Here is a 20,557-nt window from a genome sequence, read left to right on the forward strand (position 1 = left end):
AAAGAACTAGGAATAATCTCCATCACTTCTCTTCATCTTTCTCAGTATGATTTGTCAGTCTATCAGTTTGAAAATAAACGTAGGTCATAAAAAATAGGCACATGTCGATATGTGCCAATTTTTTGGTAAGGTCATTAATTAAATAAAAACTAAACTTCATTCATATCGAGTGTGTTATTGTATCAGATTTTAATCAAGTCGCCCAAAGGCATCTGACATGACTTTTACGACTAACTACCGCCATCTAATGCAAATAGTCGCATACACACTAGTGAACCAAACTTTCCATAGTGCATGTTTGTATTGTATTGTGTTGGTACGTATCGTAAAAATAAAAATAAAAACAGAATGTGTGGACACAACAATACTACCTACGTCTTTTATGTTTCACGGTAGCCCCCTGGTGTCACAGCCGATAATGAAACCGGGAACACTCGAGAGTGTAAGACGTTGACAATAAAATGTTTCGCACGGTTTGTACAAAAGATTACAAAGAAAAGACGATAGCGCCTTTCGTAGAACGCATAGCAAAAACTCATAAAGGAAACATTTCTTGTCTTACTATTTGGTGCACTTGGATTTGTATGCACTTGTTGCGACTTGCTCTGTGACTTGAATTAGGCATTACTTGAGTGAAAATTCAAATACTCAGCTGGGATATCATAATTTTTGTTTAAAGTTTATGGTACACGATCTGACGACATTTTACATACTTTTACATGGTACATACTTTTTATAAATGTGAATGTCTGCTATCTATTTACACCTTGACGACTAAACTGTTGAACCAGTTTTGATAAAATTTCGTTTGCAAGACAATACTTGTTAACATTTCTGCTCCCAAAGACTAAAAATAAAGAAGAGTGATAGATTTTTTGCTGCAGATGAAGCTGTGTGAAACAACTAGTAATCATAACGAGTACTTACTTTATCAACAAGATCCATTAACAAAATGTTAATCAAACACATACGCTCGCTGAAATAACGATAAATTTAATTAATATTTTATTGAAAATTCAATAATTATATTATGTTATTATTCTCGATAATAGCCATTTCATGTGTTTAATTATAGTAATTTCAACAGGACAGGTAAATGGATTTAATTACACATGCTGTGTTAATTGGAATAAACTGCGGTTTTATCACATTTTACCAGAGTTTTAACTTTTCTGTTATCACTAGCCTGTCCTGGCTTCGCTCAGGTAACAACTTAATAAATTACATAGTCAGCCCGAGTTTTTGGGCTGTCCGTATACTTCAAATAATATGTATGCGAAATTTCAAGAAGATTGATTCATCTCATAAAAATAACTGATCACGTGGGAAGTCCACGCGGGCGGAGCCACGGGCAAAGCTAGTAAATGATTAAGCTATACACTCACAGGGCAGTCAATTCGTCAGATGTCAACTTGGCCATACATTTGCTGAGCCAACTGGTAGACCTGATGCAGGGATTGTTGTAAATTTATAGTGCACTGTATGTCTATGTGCCTCAATGTGCACTAAATACAGTGGCGTATCTATTAGGCTATATGGTGCCGGGCACGCCGGGCCCTCTCACTTGAGGTAAAGCGTCCTCGGTCCTTGTCTTTTTCAATTTTTCCATCTCCTGTCCGCATGTAATCAAATCTTGCAATTTAACATCACTTGTCATGCTACGTATCTTGAACGGTGCAACTTTTAAAATACTAACACCCTGTCCCGGCTTCGCTCGTGTGATACTAAAATAAATTCTTTTGAGTCACTCTATCTATTTAAAAAACCCGCATGAAAATCCGTTGCGTAGCTTTAAAGATCTAAGCATACATAATAAATAAATAAAAAATAAGTATATTAGGAGAAATCACACATATTGAGCTAGCCCCAAGGTAAGTTCGAGACTTGTGTTATGGAATACTAACTCAACGATACTATATTTTATAACAAATATAACAAATATTGATAAACATCCAGGACCCGGCGCAATCAGAAAAAGAACATTTTCCTAAGACCCCTATTTTCATAAGAGCCGACCGGGGATCGAATCCGGGACCTCTCGATTCAGAGGCAAGCGCTTTACCACTGCACCGCCGAGGTCGTCATAGGGACATAGGGACAGACAATAGGAAGAACTATTTTAGATACCTACTTATGCATATACCAATTTCTTCAAAACCCATCATTCATTTAACATTAACTTTAAAAAAAAAATCATTTCATTGAATTAATTTTACTGACGCAAGTCAGTTAATTACAACGTACATAATTATAAGCGCAATTAACTGGTGATAATAGTAACGTTGTATTTTTACCACGCAAAGATTTATTTATTCAATTAGATAGAAGACGAGCGAAATCATTCCCACGGGTTGCATACTAAGTCTCATTTCAATGCATTTTGTATGCCGTTGCATCCCAAGGGGTCGCTAATAGCAGGTAGTTTTACCGCCCTCTAAAACGGCTGTGGGCAAAAAACAAATAAAATAAATGTTCGAGTCGGACTCGCGCACCAAGGGTTCCGTAACATTACCATCCGTAAAGACGGGCAAAATTAAAATTAATTAAAATTGGTTTATGTGAGCCGCCTTAAATACCCCTAAACCTTAATTAGGAATCACACTATCTATTGGTGAAAACCGCATGAAAATCCGTGCAGTAGTTTTTGAGTTTATAGCGAACAGACAGACAAACGTGGTAGATTACTTGGTTTTATAATATGTAAGGCATTCTTATAACGGCAACAAGACAGTTAAAAATCTTTGAGATTTTTAACTGTCTGGATATCACGGTTCATGAGTTACGGCCTGGTGACAGGCGGACAGACGATTTGTGAATATTTCAATTGTTGATTCATCACGGATGATGTAATACAGCAGATGACAGTCGGACTGACAATGGAGCCTTAAAAATATGGTCCCTCTTTACTCTCTGTGGTACGGTACCCTAAAATGCACTTTTATGCATCTTAATTGCTTGTCTGCATAACGTCTTTGAGAACCGACGACTGTGCACTTGTGCAGCGAGAGAAATGCATTTAGTTTGGGTCTTTGTTGTAAAAAGGGTGTCGGAATTTTAATAAGATTCTGCTGTAAATATATTTAAATTAACTTGCAACTAATTAATTGGTTTATGTAAGTTATGTGACGAATTAAATAATTTTCTTTACATCCTTATCCTCCTTACATAGCACATCAACCTACCCAAATTAATTGTAAATTGTTGCGCGATAGAGGTTATTTCGGGGTAATTGGATGTGCTGTGGACTGTACATGTTTCATCACGATATCTCTACGATAAACAAATGTGTTTATTTAGTTTATTTTGTAAACCATACTGGACCGCTGGCCGGGTTAGGAGGTCTCACGGAAACAATCAACAAACATCAATTTCACAATTAATTTTCCCAACCATTGTTTGGTTGAACATAACATCATATGCAAAATTGTCACAAATTACAATTACCTATTTCGAAACTCGAAAGGTCGCAGGTTCGAATCCAACTCATGTATGAGTTTGTATAACAATCTGACACATATATAGTTTTCATCGTCCACCACTTGCTTCCGGTGAAGGAAAACATCTGTGTGTGAAATGGATAAGGCAATGGCAAACCACTCCATTAATAATGCCAAGAAAATTGTTGTGTGTGTTTCATTTCACGTAACCATCAGCCATGAGGAATAGGTACGACTAAGAAGAAGACAATTATTTTAAAATATAACAAGCTCTGATCTCTTGTATACGAAGCCATCTTCTTAGAGCAACTTACAGTCAACCAACTTACAGTCTCATAATTAATGAGAAACCTATTACTATGCCAACACAATCCCACGGGAATTCACTTAATGAAGCCTAGGAAACTATAAAACAAAGACCTATCCAACGAACAATACCGAGCTAGGTTTGTTCGCGATGCGCTTTTGCAAACTGAATATAAAAATTTCACGGTCCAATCATCTTAATGTCAAACTATACCTATCTCTTTCTTTATTCTATTCCTCCCTCACTGTGGAATCCTAGACGCAGCGCTGATATCGACGCAGCCTTATCAGTAGCACGAAGCTGAAGGATTATAAACGCTATACGCTTAGTTTTATGGATGGATTTAGAACGGAGTTATCTCGTCGCCGAGGTTGTTCACATACCTGAATGGCCGTAGTTTGTAGTATTCGAGAATGGAGCTCCACATTCAACTGGGCAAATGCCTGTCAGTGTCGTCGGAGACTCCGTTGTAGGGAGACGTGTTTCGTTTCTGTAGTTCGCGGCCGGCTTGCGCGAGTGCTAATCGAATGTGTTACTAAAGTGAAGTAAAAAAAACATGTGCTTTTAAATTTCGAGTGACGTAGTGTTGTACTGATTTTTTCCTTTTTCCCGGATTTGAAAGGTAAGTGGCCAGTTACCTTATGATTGACTAAAGGATATGAGCGATTCGCTTTTGGTATGCAACTTCGAACCAGTTTTTCGCTCGGTCAACCGTGGGAATGTTATTGGTATTGCGTCCTATTGCACGTGTTTTTTGCCCTATTTTTAACCCCCGACTCAAAAAGAGGGTTATAAGTTTAACGAGTCTGTCTGTGTATCTGTCTATGTCCCTCACAAACGGATGAACCGATTTTCGTTTAGTTTTTTTTTCTGTCGTAGATAATTTTATACCGGGTGTTCTTAGCCATGTTTCATGAAAATCTGTTTAGCCGTTCAAAAGTTGTAGCGAAATGAATATTGAAAGACGGGGTTTTTTTAATTTGTCTTACAAATAAACTTGTTAACATTAGCTAGTATAAAACAAAATCTTTTTGCTTTATACCAGCGTACCTACCGTATTTGAGGAATTCGGGATGAAATTGCCTGTGCCTGTTATTTCAGGTTCTAACATTCTAACATTGAAATCCTTTCAGCAGAGGCCCGATTGAGTGACAAACAAACATCTATACAATCACGTTCAATATTGGTACAATAGCAAGCAGAATTTTGAATTTTCCACAAATATTTTGGCTCACAATAAGCACTGGGCAAGTAGTTTCTATCGTGTCTAGTACTTATCTCTAGCTACCTTCAATTTTATGTACAATAGATAAAAGATATTATACGTCCTCTCCTTTATTAGCTGTTTTCCTTTTTTTTTATTCAATTTTTCACTTGAATCACGATAAGTTCACATGTTATTTTGGTAAAGATAAAATGTGAAAAAGTGTAATTACCAAGTAATTGGCGCAAATAACCGATGTTGTAACATAAAAACCCAGTAATAAAATTTTGTCGATAGCATACTGTGTACCCCTATTATAATTGTATGATTCTTATTGTATCTACGCAATTAAAAATCCCAATAATCTGTTTATATAAAACACTTGCGTTACTGAGTGACTGAAGGACTGACTTATAGACAGCGGAAACCACTGGGCGTAGAAAGCTGAAATTCGGTGTGTAGATTCCTAGGACAGTGTAGGGGATTTCCTGAAATTCCCACGGGAAACGGAATTTTACTCACACACGAAGATGTGGGCAAAAGCTAATAATTCATAAAAATAGGGCACAATAATAACGCAACAGTTCCCTACTGTAATGTTAGTAATAAGATGATGATAAATTAATAAAAAACACTAGGTACCTACCTATGTAACAATTTAGATTTTTATAATTTGTATTAAAGATATAGAAATACCTTGTTTTACCTATGTATGTTATTTGTATAGAAAAAAGTTAAGGCAAGAAAAAAATGCGTTAATCAACTTTATTAAACTAACTTACATACATCCGGTCGCCTGCCTGGCGTCAACCCTCCCTGGGAATGCTATTGTTTATCAGGTGCCTAGTCCCTTAGTCGCCTTGTACGATATCCACGGGAGGATATTGAGTGATCCTATACTAGGGCGGAACCACACGCAAAATAAAAATGTATATAATGTGCGTTAATATGCTGAAATTACTATTTACTTTCGCAAGATAAGATTAGATATCAATTGTTATCAAACGAGAATGATTAAATATTGTTAATAATGTTAATTCTATGTATGTACAGAAGGCGGTATACAAATGATAACCTAAATTTGTATGAGTCGGTTTGGGACTTTGGATCAATGGCTTGTTCAACAAGTTTATTTGTTAGACAAATTAAAAAAAAAAAACCCGACCTACAAAATTAATTACTCTACAAATTTACAACGCTACAACTTTTGAACGGCTGAACCGATTTTAATCAAACATATCACAGCATAAAAATTAGCTATCAAATAAAAAACCGCATCCAAATCGGTTCACCCTGTTGATCAGCTACGGGCCACGTGCACTGTATATCTGTGTACGTGGCCCGTAGCTGATCAACAGACACATGCCTTAACAGTCGACAATAGCATAGAAGAGAGAATAGCAGAACTTTATATGCGGGACACTTAGCATTGGCTGATATGCAATAACCGCATTCCCAGAGAGGATTAATGTTAGGCCGGTGGCCGATCATGAAATCAGAGCCGGACAAATTTCCAAAATACAAAGGTTTATATTTCGCGGACCAGTCGTAAGTTGAACACGCGAAAGTGTTCATTCTATTAAGTTATTCACAGACAACATTTAAATCAGTAGTGGACAGAAGACGAGCTGAGCTGATGAGAATGATTCTAAATCGCCTAGTAGGTATATTAATCTCCCTACCAGTATAGTGTAGGGAATCGCATGTTTATACTTCCCGTGTCCAGGTACACTACTGACAGACTTCATTGAGATAGTGGAGATTTAGCCCTTATCAAGGAATCGCCGGCGACCGCTTGTCTAATTCAAATTTAGAACAGTTATTTATACTACTCGTATTGTGTATTCTGTGACACAGTTAACAATTTAACTAGGAACCACATTTTTTTTTAATTAATATATTTACGAAATAAGATTAATAAAAATTCAATGCTGCTCACTGTTCAATCAGTGACCGACATGCAAAAGGTTAAAAAAAATGCAATGCAGCAACGAATAAAAATTATAGAGGTATGACTTTATATCTGAAAAAACCGAAAATAGTCATTCCTTTATACAGATTCTATTATCTATGAGTCATTTTTATGAAATGAATAATCCAAACTATTAATATTATAAATGCGAGAACAAGTTGGTTTGTTACCTTTTCACGATCTATCTACTAAACCAATCTTCTTGAAATTTTGCATACATATAGTTTGAAGTGTGTAGAAGGACATAGGATACCTTTCATCCCGGAAAATTAACGCGAGCGAAGCCGAAGATTCAAGTTTTATTAAAGAACTTACATATTAGACCACATTTAGGTTAGATTTCTAATCTCACTAAGATTTCTGGAGCGGAAATGGCAACCCAGTCCCTTCGATCTCGTGAGAGACTGATAATCATTACGGTCTACTAATTGACAGCAAGGGCAATGTAAATTAAAACCTATGTTAGTATGTAAGTATCTGTGAATGACGTACTACATAAAACGAAGAAACTGTGTGGTGTTATCATATTATAATATTATATGTAGTGTCATTACACTTCCACAGTATTCTACTTCCGGTACCATTGTACTGGAAGTAGAATACTACTTCCTATATAATATATAATAATATAATACTAGCTGCGCCCCGGGGCTTCGCTCCTGTGGGAATTTCGGAATAAAAAGTACCTTATGTGTTGTTACAGGTTATAATCTACCCGTGTACCAAATTTGATAACAATCCTCACAAACTTTCGCATTAATATTTTAATTTTTTATTAATTTAGCAGAACTTTCAGTTTTGGCCAATTTTCATACGAAACTTTTAATCTATCGAAATAAGTATTTTTACATCAATATTATCTCTACTGTTGAAATAATTACTACTACGGTTGAAATAATTATTTGTCACAAAACTATAATTTCTTTCCAGAACTTTGAAAACACAGTCTAATTTCGTCACACTCCCACAGAGTGACGAAATGGGATATGTGTGACAATCTAGTACAATTGCCGAGTGTATATAATAGTTGTCACGTGTTCTAATAGTTTCCTTCTATTGAGTTCAAGGCAAATATATTTTGTTTCATTGATTGGTCATAAGTGGTAGATATAGATACGATGAATATTTTAAATTAATTTCAAATAGACGGAGCCAAGGACGGAGCTGTGGTGGTGCAATGGGTAAGACGCTATCCAAAGGGCCTAGGTTTGAATCCTACTCGTGCTCACGTGAGAAAGAAAGAAATTTATAACAGTTTCTGTGACAATGCATTACTATTATAAGTATGAGCTGATGGTGCGCCCAGGATTGGCTCACAACGAGGAAACTCCTCAACAGCACGGTATTTTTTTTTGTTATGTGTTGGATGCACAGATATCTTTAAAAAATAGAAGCATACTTTTATATAAGTGTATAGTATTGTAAAGAGGTCGATAGCAGCTAATGCCAAACCAGACTTGCAGTTTGTATAGTGGCATACATAACGTGTGGCATTATCGAAATAATTGATAATTTTCACTAGATCCAAGATCCTGTGAACATTTGATCTAGTGAACATTTTATTTTCACTATAGATTTAATTTTTACTATTATATATAGATATTACCTACATGACACTCAAGTGTATTACTCAAAAGTAAGCAACTAAAACCATACTTATTTACAGCTCAGTTAATTAGGGGTAACCGACGGCATTTATTGCGAAAAGGTACCAACTTTATTACATTATATTACTGGCTGTAACTTTGTCCAAATAACCTGTTTTATGTTAGGGCGTGTAATTATTTCTTGACGTGACATTTTTTGTACTCGCCTCACGTATGCCATCGTCCTAATTAATGATTTTTTGCCGTTAAGAGTTCGTTCAGACGAACGTTATTTTGTCGACAACAGCTAACAGGTGAACGGCACTGTGTCATTCAGTAATTCAGGGATCTTTTGATGACAGCCGATGACTCAATTTGTCTATCAGCTACAAATAGAACAAAAGTTCACAAATTATTGAAAATATCTACACAGTATAAAACAAAGTAGCTTCCCGCGTATATGTTTAGATCTTTACTACGCAATGGACCTTGATGCAGTATTTTTTAATAGACAGTGTGATTCCTGAGGAAGATTTAGGTGTATAATTTATTGTGTTTTTACCCGAGCGAAGTCGGGACGGGCCGCTAGTATAATATATTTGTCTATTATCTTAATCAATACAGTTGCTTAATAAATTTGCATTGCATGTAGCAATAGAAAACCACATAAAATCTGTAATATTTTAAACAATGATTTTCCATTGAAATAAGTATCTAAAGGAAGTGCGTATGGACGATATACTGCCAAAATTCACATACATAGAAAAAGCTTATACGTTTCCAAATTCCCTAAAAATGGGAATGTTTTTTTATGGAAAGTGGGCACGTTCTTCGGAACGGCAAATCAGTCGACGTCTGCAGTCGGCGACCGCGGCAATGTCGCTCGTCTGTAGCGCTCTAATCTAAAGGATAAAATCTGAAGGTTAATTCTTTTCTTTTAGGGGTCGTTTGTAAAGATAGGCTTTATAAACCTTAACGATGAGATATTATTATAAGTTAAGGTTTACGAGAAAAGTTTTTAAAATGTAAGGAGTTGAAGTATGGAAAAACTGATTTAATAAACCAATCTTAATAAACTAATTGTTAAGCTGTTATGGATCTATGATTTAGAGACCGTGCGAAGTGGAGAAGAAAGAGTAAGGGAGTAATACGCTCAGTGATAGAGAAAAAGAGAATATAATATCTGAGAATGAGAATCTAAAAAATAACAAGTTATTTTTTCAATTTATAGCTGATTTACGATTGATTTATTATATATACGTCTCCCTCTGTTTTCCCCAAAAGAGCGAACAACATAAATAATTTAATCTTAAGTTAGGAACTTAACTTATTCGGATTCTCGGGCAACTTTTAACTTGGTTAAACTATTTCACTTTGTCTCTCGACTTGAGATTCATTTGTTAAAGAGATATGTCAGCTGATGTTTTATGGATCTTTAGTGTACGTGTTGGTATTATTAAAATATTGGGAAACAATCCGGTTTTAATATGGACGGGGTCGCCATGTACACCGTGGATATCCTCCAAGTCCAAAGTTTGGACATCTGTGTGAAAATTTTGGATTTTGAGAATGGATTTTGCGAACAGATATACATATATACAATATTTATATAACATTAATGAAGCTTAAGTAAATTGTATTGTTGCTTTTATGTTTCAATTCCAATCAACAGCATTAATATAAAGTAACTTAGGCCGCGTACACAACGGGAGTTCACATAAATCTATCTAACAGAGTGCAAGTGCATTGTAGCGACGAATGAAATAAACATGCAGCTAGAACGGCGCCTTATTATTGCATGGGCAAACACTCACACCGTAATGTAATATGATTCTTACTGAACCTTACCATAAGTATCACAGTATCTGTGACACTAGTATGATGCGGCACTAAAAACAGTACAGAGGGGTTAGCGCAGGTTTGCATTTCACTTCTCACCATCGAATCGATTCGAAGTGAGACTCAGCGAACCAATCACATTGCAGTGTGGTTGTCGTTGCGTCACAATGGCGCAATGTGATTGGTTCGCTGCATCTCGCTTCGAATCGATTCGATAGTGAGAAATGAAATGCAAACCCGCACTTCGCCCACAGTACTAGTGTAGTATTAACTCACTGCTCGCTATTTGCTTTACATCTTAAACATACATTTTTTGGAACACTAATTAGAAGGAATCTGATGAAAACATTAGTCCGCTTTGTCCTAACACATAAACACCAAAGCACGTATTGTTGGTTCAGGCCTATTTACAACCTAAATATCAACGAGCAAATAAGGTGAGCTTTGTCGATAAGAATGACTAATTCTATTTTACCATGGCTCGTTACGCCTCGGTGTAAACGCAGCCTTTTACGCTGTAATGTAGACTGCACTTTATCTCGATTGTTGGTTCCTTCTCCATTAACATACAGCCTCTACAGAGTGCTTGTCTATGTCTATGAGTGTTGAGATGATGCTGCGTATAAAAGTTATTTAATTTAGCATAGATTCCCACCGAAAATGAGGTTTGTTGCAAAATATAACATGACTATTCTGTATCATAGCATGTCATAATATCCATCGATCAATTTGCTTGTGAACAAAATGACTCTAGAAGTATCTCTCATTCTTGTTCCCGGTTGTATTCGCGGCTTTGTGACGCCACGAAACCCGAAGTCAGCGTGTTATTTGACTTTTTTACAAACCTGCTTATCAGTTATCAAGGCTACGTGTCCCGTAGTCGCCTCGTACGAAATTCACGGGTGGATATAGATTGATCCTATTTTAGGGCGGAATCACGCGCCACAAGACACCAAATATGTCTTGTAAAATATCTTCATTTATTTCTTCAAGGCGACTTGTGTGGCGTGGAAATGGTCTTGAATAAATCACGTCAACCCACAGACAGACAATGCTGAGGACATGCAAATTATTGTACGGTCAACACCACATCAACACACCCAATTTCAAGGTAATTTGACTTGCAGGTGACTATGCTTTTTATGCGCACATACAATTCACGTCTTTATATATTCTTACGTAGTATTATAAAATTAATCCTCTATCGCGTCTGTGGGTCTGTTTCTTTCTCAACTGAGCTCTCGGTTTCTTCCGCAGTCGTTGAGCGTCGGAGTCCAGGGTCCGCTGTGAGGTCAGTATAACACGATAAACTCAAAAACTACCTATACCGGAAGCATTAGTACGGTTTTCATCAAAAGATGTGTGATTCCTGGAGAAGGTTTAAACGAGTAATTTATTATTGTTTTACTAAGCCGGAACGGGGGAACCTACTTGCTAGTAGGTTTATAAAATAAAACCTACCTACCTATACAACTTTGTACCATATATGTATGTATTCTTTGGTTATCGTTAAAGTTAGTCAAGGCAAAGATAAAAATCACATTTTCATTTTCTCCGTTGTATTGTTTATTGCAGAACTAGCTAAAATTTTGAGGTTCTGTTTACATCGTAAGTGGTAATGACGTGAAAATATGCTTGTAATGCGAGATATAAGTAGCATTAAACATGAGAACGGATGTCAAATCGCCTTTGCGGACAACAACCTAATTGATATTTTAAATGCATCGTGTCGAGTATGCGTGGAGATTGTTGGTCGGTTAGTCCCAATATCAAGGTTGCAAGAAATTGCAGACATTTTGTGTAATATTATTCAGTGTAGGTTTCATCCGTAGAGAGGTAGAATATAACCAGGAATAACACATCCCGAAATCCGAAATCCGAATTTTATCCCGAAATTCTTACGGGTGCGAAGCCCCTGGGCGCAGCTAGTTTAACTATAATGCTCTCATCCGAAATTTCAATATAATTGGTTATATAAATAATTTGTTACAAACTTTTGCATTTATAGTATTATTATTGTGATAGTCGTAAAAATTATTACAATCCATATAATTATTATAAAGAGGTACAAGCGTTTGTGAGTTTGTATGTTTCAGGTGGGTAATCTTCGAAACTACCGAACCGATTTCAAAAATTCTTTCACCATTGGAAAGGTACATTATCCAAGATTGCTATAAGCTATATTTTATGTCAAAATTCCCACGGGAGCGAAGCCCCGGGCATCATATAGTTAACTATATTCTAATTAATTATATAATTAAGATAGTCAGGATTTAGTTACCTGATGAAACAGAGCGGAATTTTGGTTTAATTGGAATTTCCTTAGAGGATGTGAATTGTTATGAACTATGTAGTGACAAAACTGACGATTTTACAATCCATTTTACAGTTTTACAGTTCAACGGCTATTAACGTAATCGATTCGAATAGCATTTAGGTAGATTGATATTTGAAGGCATCCTATATTCGGGAAAACAATTGAAATATTAATATCAACGCTATTTAACTTAACCGGAACGATTCCAATGCAACTCAGTTTAACTTAGGAACCTAAAATGAATCGCATTTTTACTAAAAATTAAACGTATGGTGGCTGGTTCTCAGAATTTCGACCGCTTTTTCATTCATTACAATTTTTCAAATTTTAACTAAGATAAGAATTTGTTTTACTAATAATAATTAATCAGTACTGTTTATGTAAATGATTCCTTCCTCAAGAAAATTTACGGATCGTAATGACAGCGGGGCCACAGCAGCGGTCGAAACCATCGAAACGCTCTGAGAACCACAGACCATGAGAACCAACTGCGAACTGTGAAATTTGCGATGCAGATCAGTTTAGATCGCAAAGTTAATCGCTTTAAGAGATGATGGTAAGCCCTCAATTGTCCGTGGCATCGTAACAGCCAAACGGTTGGACCACAGACTTATATATGGGCTGGACCGATTTAGATATAGTTTTTTTTTATATTTAAAAGAGAATTTAATCGAGAATATTCTTAGATATGTTTGGAAATCGTCAGCTCTTTTCTAATTAGTTTCATAGAACTTTAATTTAGTTTTATGTAACACTATCGTGACAACGTTCTTCAACGTGATTCTACCAAATAAAATGTGTTATTACATTGGTATTCTAGTTCTGAACATACCCAGTGCGGGTTATCGTTAACTTTAGCTAACAAGCAAAGATATTTACTGCGATAGTGCACTTGGGAGTATGAACGGATATTTATGGCAAAGAGGTTACTTGAGTTGGAAGATAACAGAGATGGGTTTCCCCCTGGATATATTCTACCCGGGAAGATACCCGTCCCTGGACATTTACGTATTTCGATGGATAGGGTTAGTTTTATATATGAATATGACACTTTAGTTTTGACATTTGTTAATCTTTCTTTCTTATCGTTCTGGTGTCAGATTTTATACAAGTCAAGCCTAGAGACATCTGACATGACTTTTACGACTACTTATCGCCTACTGCCAAGTAGTCGGATCGGATGTCTGCTTCAAAATTGAGTTGCAAGATTCCACCCGAATCGACATAGGACATAGGGACATAATATAATTTACATCGCAAGTTAAATAAAAGCTTGTAAAAAAACTTGTGGAGTCAGACAGTAAAAGTAAAATAAAGTAAAAGACAAAGACAAAGATTATTTATTTGCAAAAACATGAGTTTACATTTTTTACAATGTGGTGTTAAAAGAAAAACTTAATCCTACATGTTTCACCGTCCACGGGTATGCAGATTTAAATTGAGAGCATGCTATCATCCCACAAAACAAAATCGAATAAATAAAAGTAACTAAATTAACTAAAATTTTATCTGAGTCTATCATTTAAAAAAAAATCGTTCAAATTATAATAACATTTATCAATCAGCAAGGACCTGAGGTGCTTTATAAATAAATCTAAATTCTGATCTTTAACTTGTTGTGGAGTTTTGTTATACATTTTAGGTGCCATACATACAATACTTTTACTGAGTAATGCCGCTTTAAAAGGGTGTAGGTAAACATGGTCTATGGTCATAGTCATAAGGTGACGTAATCAGTTTGTTGACAGCATTCCTGAGGTACAATTTAGATAAAAAAATATTTACACCAAACACGTGTTATCTAAGGTTTTAAAACGTAAACATATTTTTTTAATATAAAGCAAATTATGTCCGTAAAATGTGGTTAAATTAAACGTACCTACGTCCGAAAATGTCCATAATTATACAAATGGGATTGTACTTATTTCCGTAACTTGTGTTTTAATGAATGAATCGCTACATAGCATAAAACAATGAAGCTTATCGCTGTTATTATGTAGGTATTTAGGTCTGTCCCTATGTATGCTTAAATCTTTACAACTACGCAACAGATTTTGATGCGGTTGTTTTTAGTTGATAGGAGTGATTCAAGAGGAAGGTTTTGGATTGATTAAGTGTATAATCTATTTACCTATGGTTTTACCCGAGCGCAGCTGGGACGGGTAACTATATTATGATATAATGTAATATATATATAACAATTAGATTCCTTTTTTTTTTTTTTTAAATTCTTACATATTATAAAACAAAGTCCCCTGCCGCGTCTGTCTGTCTGTTCGCGATACATTCGGATTTTCATGCGGTTTCCACCAATAGATAGTGTGGTTCTTGAGGAAGGTTTAGGTATATTGTTTATTGTGTTTTTACCTGAACCAAATCGGGATGGGCCGGTAATTTAGACAACCTCGGTGGCGCATTGGTAAGGTTCTTGCCACTGAACCGAGAGGGCCCGAGTTCTATCCCCGGTCGGGTCATGATGGAAAATGATCTTTTTCTGATTGGCCCGGGTCTTGGATGTTTATCTATATATGTATTTGTTATAAAATATAGTATCGTTGAGTTAGTATCCCATAACACAAGTCTCGAACTTACTTTGGGGCTAGCTCAATCTGTGTGATTTGTCCCAATATATTTATTTCTTTATTTATTCTGTTTAAAAATATAACTCAAAACACTTTTATTTATGTCGGTTAAAACCGAGCAATTCAACTTTTTTTAGCATTCTCGCTATAAAAGTGCCTTAATATACTCATATCTACACACCTAATTGGATAAAAAACTGGAACCGTTATATTATTCAAAAACTTGAATGTAACATTTATTATGCAACAGAATAAAAATATGACCTTTTGACATAACCACCTTGTGATAATTGAATACTTGACATTTTTCCAGGTGGTCTTAAAGGTACCTACGAAAGGTCAGGTCAAAAAACTGAGGTATATAACGAGTACAGTCGACTACATAATAAAGTCTTTGTGTGGTCTTGCGATGGTAATTCCGTGACACTGTATTTGTATCAATTTAATTGCGAACGTCCTCTTGCAACTTTGTTAATGTCGCCTAAAGTTATCTGACACGATTTTACGACTACCTATCGCCATTTAGTGACAAGTATAATTGCATACTAGTAAATATAATATAAAATAATAGAAATAGTCAAGCAGAGGGTAGGTTACCTCACTATGTTTTCATTCACAGGAAGCAAGAGCTATGAAAACTACTATACATGGGTTAGATTAGTATACAAACTCATGCGGCACGAATTGGATTCGAATCTGGGACCTGTTGGACCACAGACGGGCGTCTTAACCTCTAGACCATCACCGCTTATATCGATAAGTGAAAAGTTAAGAATGTAAGTGGACTGTGTGAGTGGGCTAGGTCTGTCCAAAGGAGATATAAAAAAATATATTAAAGGTATTTAGTACCATGAAGATACCCCTTCATGGTACTAAGTAATATAAGCCAAAACGTATTTTTTTTCTGTCTGTCTGTCTGTATGTTTGTTAGCGCATCACGCAAAAACTGGATGTGATTTGATGCGATTATTTTTTATATTTTTATATATTATTATATTTACAGTTATATAGCGGAAGGTCTAACTTACAATCTGGTATAGGTTTCATCACGATACGTTGCTTAGATTCCGAGATATCGATATAAATACGTTATGAGTGGACGAACGAAATAACGCGGGTGAAGTTGCGGACAAAAACTAGTTTGTAATACATTGCTATAACAAAACCGTCATTTAAGATAACGATAAGATCGTTACGTCTCAACTACCCGCCAAGGCTCTAAATATTTGTTACCATAACCAATAAACTATGACCTATGAAATGAACAGCACCGTTCATTCATAATTTGTAACAATTATCGAACGAATCATAATTTCAATGGGAATGAAACAAATCTGTGTTCTTTTGTAACACATTTTCATTTCAACAATAATTATGATGAATGCGATTTTGAAATGGATTAACATTATAGTAGTTTACGAGGAAGGTTAGTTTTACTTAGGCGAAGTCGTGGACTTAAGCTAAATGAAAAAACCGACATTCATACATCATCATATATTCGGACGGCATATATCCGCTATTTTATTCGTCACATTTCACTCTGTCTACCCCGTAAGAGATACAGACGTTACACTGTAATCTACACAATAACAAACAAATATAAAAAAATAATGCATTTGAAAACATGAACTACATTATAGGTAGATTCAGTTTAGTCGATTTGGATTGTTTGATAATTTACATGATAAATGTCCTTCTATTTATTATTGTCCATCAACAAGAATGTAATTACAAAACGGTATTTGAAAAACGCATGCGACATGAAAGACAAACTAAGTTTTTATCCTGTATTCCTGCGAGCAGCTGCTAGCTTCAAATATTATTTTAGCAATTTAAGTTGGCTACTTTATATTTTTAATAATATTTTCAAAGAAAATATTTAAAAAATATATCCTTTATCTGGAAACTCTGTGCACAAGATAGTGAAAAAGATAAAAAAAGGCAGCCATGTTGGATTTTCCAGACTGAGAGCCGACATAATTCTTTGAATATTTTCATTCGCAGTGCATTCGCTTGGCTGACGTAGAAACTTGATATGTATTTTGTTCAATGTTTGATTAAAGTTATACCTATTTATCTATATGAAATCAAAAAGTCGGGTTTGTTTCACTATCACAGCAAAAGTGAGAAATTACTATCCCACTAATATCATAAAAATAATAGTTTGGGAATAGGTTTGTTCCTTATTCACGCTCACACGGCTGAGCCAATTTTTATGAAATTAGATATTGAGGTAGTTGATATTATGGATTAACACATAGGGTACTTTTTGTCCCGAAAGTTCGCGATTCCGGTAGGATTTGGTCAAAAAGTCTGATAGTCAATGGAGATTCATAAAGTAAATTACGCTATTGTGCATAAAAACGTGTTTTTTTTTAATAATTAGTATAATATTAATTATTTACGTGATAAGTGTAAGATTATACTTCTTAGAAATTAAATCAACACCATTTTAAAATAACGATCTCCTATTATTTCCCGTACATAATTAATCCTAATATATGGCTTAATTGGACCGAATAATAAGCTTGTTTACATCCTGGCCCGGATTTCAGATCTTGTCAGAAGATATGACAAATTCGGAATCATAGATTAAAGTGTACATAAAAGTGCAAAAAGATCCATCAATTGATCTCCGAGATGGATTTTAGCGTAGGATCTTTGGTGACAGTTTTCAGCAAGAAACCAGCCCAGCAGTAGTCATTTTGACATCCTTTTCCATACCTTTACCGATGGAACGTTACATGTTTCAGACTTGTAAGTTACAAGTCTGAAACTTTCTACGAAAAATAACGACTTTATTTTTCCTAGAAAATCTCAGACGCATCGTGTCCGTCTTTTTTTGTAAACTTCTACTTTTTTTTAACAAGATAAGCATGTAAAAAGCGTTTTAAAGCCGTGTTGGTCCAATGATTGAGACACCCGCATTATATGCGGGACGCAACGAACTTGGGACCATACCCAAGTTTGAATTCTACTTGTGCTACACAATTTTGTATATGAATCTGACTGATGCAGTTTTCACCGACCGCCACTTGCTCCCTGTGAAGGAAAACATCGTGAGGAAACCTGCACTCAGTTTGATAATCAATTTGTCTTTGAAATGGAGAAAAAACAAACCAGTCCATTAATAGTGCAAAGAAAGTCGTTGTCGTGTGTTTCATTCCACATAATGACCACGATCATGAGGAATACGACTACGAATAAGATGTATAAAATAAAGTAATAAAATAGGGCCATGGTCTAAATATGAGTCTTGTTGATAATAAGCTCAGTTTATTACTAAAGCTTCACCTGTAGCTACCGTTTTAATTAGAAACAAGGGATTATGTTTGAAAGTGTTGTTGGCATTTCGATTTAAGATGAATTTATAGTAATAATATTCATCTTAACCTCAAAACATAACACGTGAATGGATTGTATTATGAATACATTAAGTACTAGATGTTGCCCGCGGCTTCGCTCCCGTAGGAATTTTGGGAAAAATTATAGCCTATAGCAATATTGGATAATGTACCTTTCTAATGGTGAAATAATTTTTGAAATCGGTTCGGCAGTTTCGGAGATTACCCGCCTCAAACATACAAACTCACAAACGCTTACCTCTTTATAATAATAGTATAGATATTATATATATATATATATATTATATATTACTAGCTTTTGCCCGCGGCTTCGCCTGCGTTAATTTTCCAGGATGAAAAGTATCCCTATGTCCTTCTCCATACTTAAAACTACATGTATGCAAGATTTCAAGAAGATTGGTTGAGTAGATAAAGCGTGAACAGGTAACAAAGAAACTTACTTTCGCATTTATGTATTACCACCAGCCATACCAGTCCAGCTAAGTGCTATTAAGCAATTATCGAGGCAGATATACGCTGAAGCTTTAAGTAAAGAAAATTTTCATAAGATTCACTAATCTCCACCCTTTTCCGGTTTCTCCTTTAGCCATACATCGCTAGAGTTCTGTGGCCGGTTCATACTTTTGCTTCAGTCAGCTGTCGGCGGCATTTTAAGTGTTTAACACGTATATTCTATGAAGTATAATATGATACTCATGGCATTAATATGTATTCTAAATTTCCCAACGTCGATCTGAGATTTTTGTTCACCGAGTTTAATGTATGAACGTGCATTCACGCGCAAATCCCTGTGACGTAACAAACAATTTTTTTCATTTTAATGCAAGGTACAGTCGCCTTCAGCTATGTATGAATAATGGAATAAAACAATTTAAAATTGGAAGCGATTGCGACTCTGCTCATTCCTCAGACCGTAATTATGAGAGAAAATGGCACCGCGATCGATGTTGTAAGTGGAAAAGTGTTTGATGCCTTGAAGTACATGTATTACAATATCGAATCATAATCCAAATTTAGTTGTCAACTCATTGCAACCTAAAATTATATTCTACGTCTTTGTGAAGATTTAATTGCAATGTTATATTGATAATCTTTGTTACTGTGTTTTGCTCTAGCTTTTGCAAAGAATGCTTAATTGTTCATGGTCATATTACCTAATATAAATTTATGCCACGTGCCATTATAAAATTAATGTGATTACTTCTCCCTATAAAATATATAATTAATTCCTCACACGATGTCCATCAGTAATGAACAATACCCAACGGCCCACACTAAGCACTAAACTTGTATAGCGGGTCAGATGGACATAAACACAGAAACACAACACACCAGATCCGCAGAAACCCTTGTCCTTCAAAGCATTTAATTAAATTATAAATAAAGAACCGCAGTACAAATCTAAAGCAAAGATATGTCTTATCTAACTGGATAGTTTCTTATTTGGAACGAAACTAATTGCAACAGTAATGTTTCCGTTCTGTTTCTGCTAAGCACTGACCCGCAATGCGTTCTGTTTCTCTGAATTTATAACTAACTTATTTCTATTTACAATTAAGCAAGTATCTATGTAAATTGTTATATAAAGGTATAATAAAATACTTACATTGGTATTTATAAAACGTACTTATTAAGGTTGGTATGGAAAATTTAAAATTGTTTATTCGACTTATGATGAAATACATCACTGATGTCGAAAAACTAAGTCGGCTACAGACTTCCAAAGCATAGGTAAAGAAGGAGCAGCGCTACAAATTTCACCGCAGCCTTTTCTCCAAGGTCATCAATTAACAAATGCATCTTAGTATGCCTATGGATGTTACGTCCACTAAAATATTCAAATCGGTCGCTTCGTCGTGGGCCGGGTCGTGAGATTCCATTTATTATGGTTGAGCTTTGCGATTGCTGACACATGCGTCAGCTCGTGAACCGTGCGTTACTACCAGGG

At 35.4% G+C, this 20,557-nt stretch overlaps 1 protein-coding gene across 3 annotated transcripts in view; it reads left to right on the forward strand.

Moving 5' to 3' along the window:
• The first annotated feature begins 4,176 nt into the window (after positions 1–4,176).
• The window catches only part of LOC128675151 (rho-related GTP-binding protein RhoN-like), a 101,520-nt gene continuing 85,139 nt past the window's right edge, over positions 4,177–20,557 (forward strand). For 2 of the 3 annotated variants that reach the window (XM_053754336.2, XM_053754338.2), the window contains exon 1: positions 4,178–4,366. The gene's annotated coding sequence lies outside the window, so the exon portion shown is untranslated. Of the gene's footprint in view, positions 4,367–20,557 lie in introns of all 3 variants that reach the window. The other variant, XM_053754337.2, reaches the window with a different exon arrangement.

This window comes from Plodia interpunctella, chromosome 14 (assembly GCF_027563975.2).
Source record: "Plodia interpunctella isolate USDA-ARS_2022_Savannah chromosome 14, ilPloInte3.2, whole genome shotgun sequence".
Classification (NCBI taxonomy): domain Eukaryota; kingdom Metazoa; phylum Arthropoda; class Insecta; order Lepidoptera; family Pyralidae; genus Plodia; species Plodia interpunctella.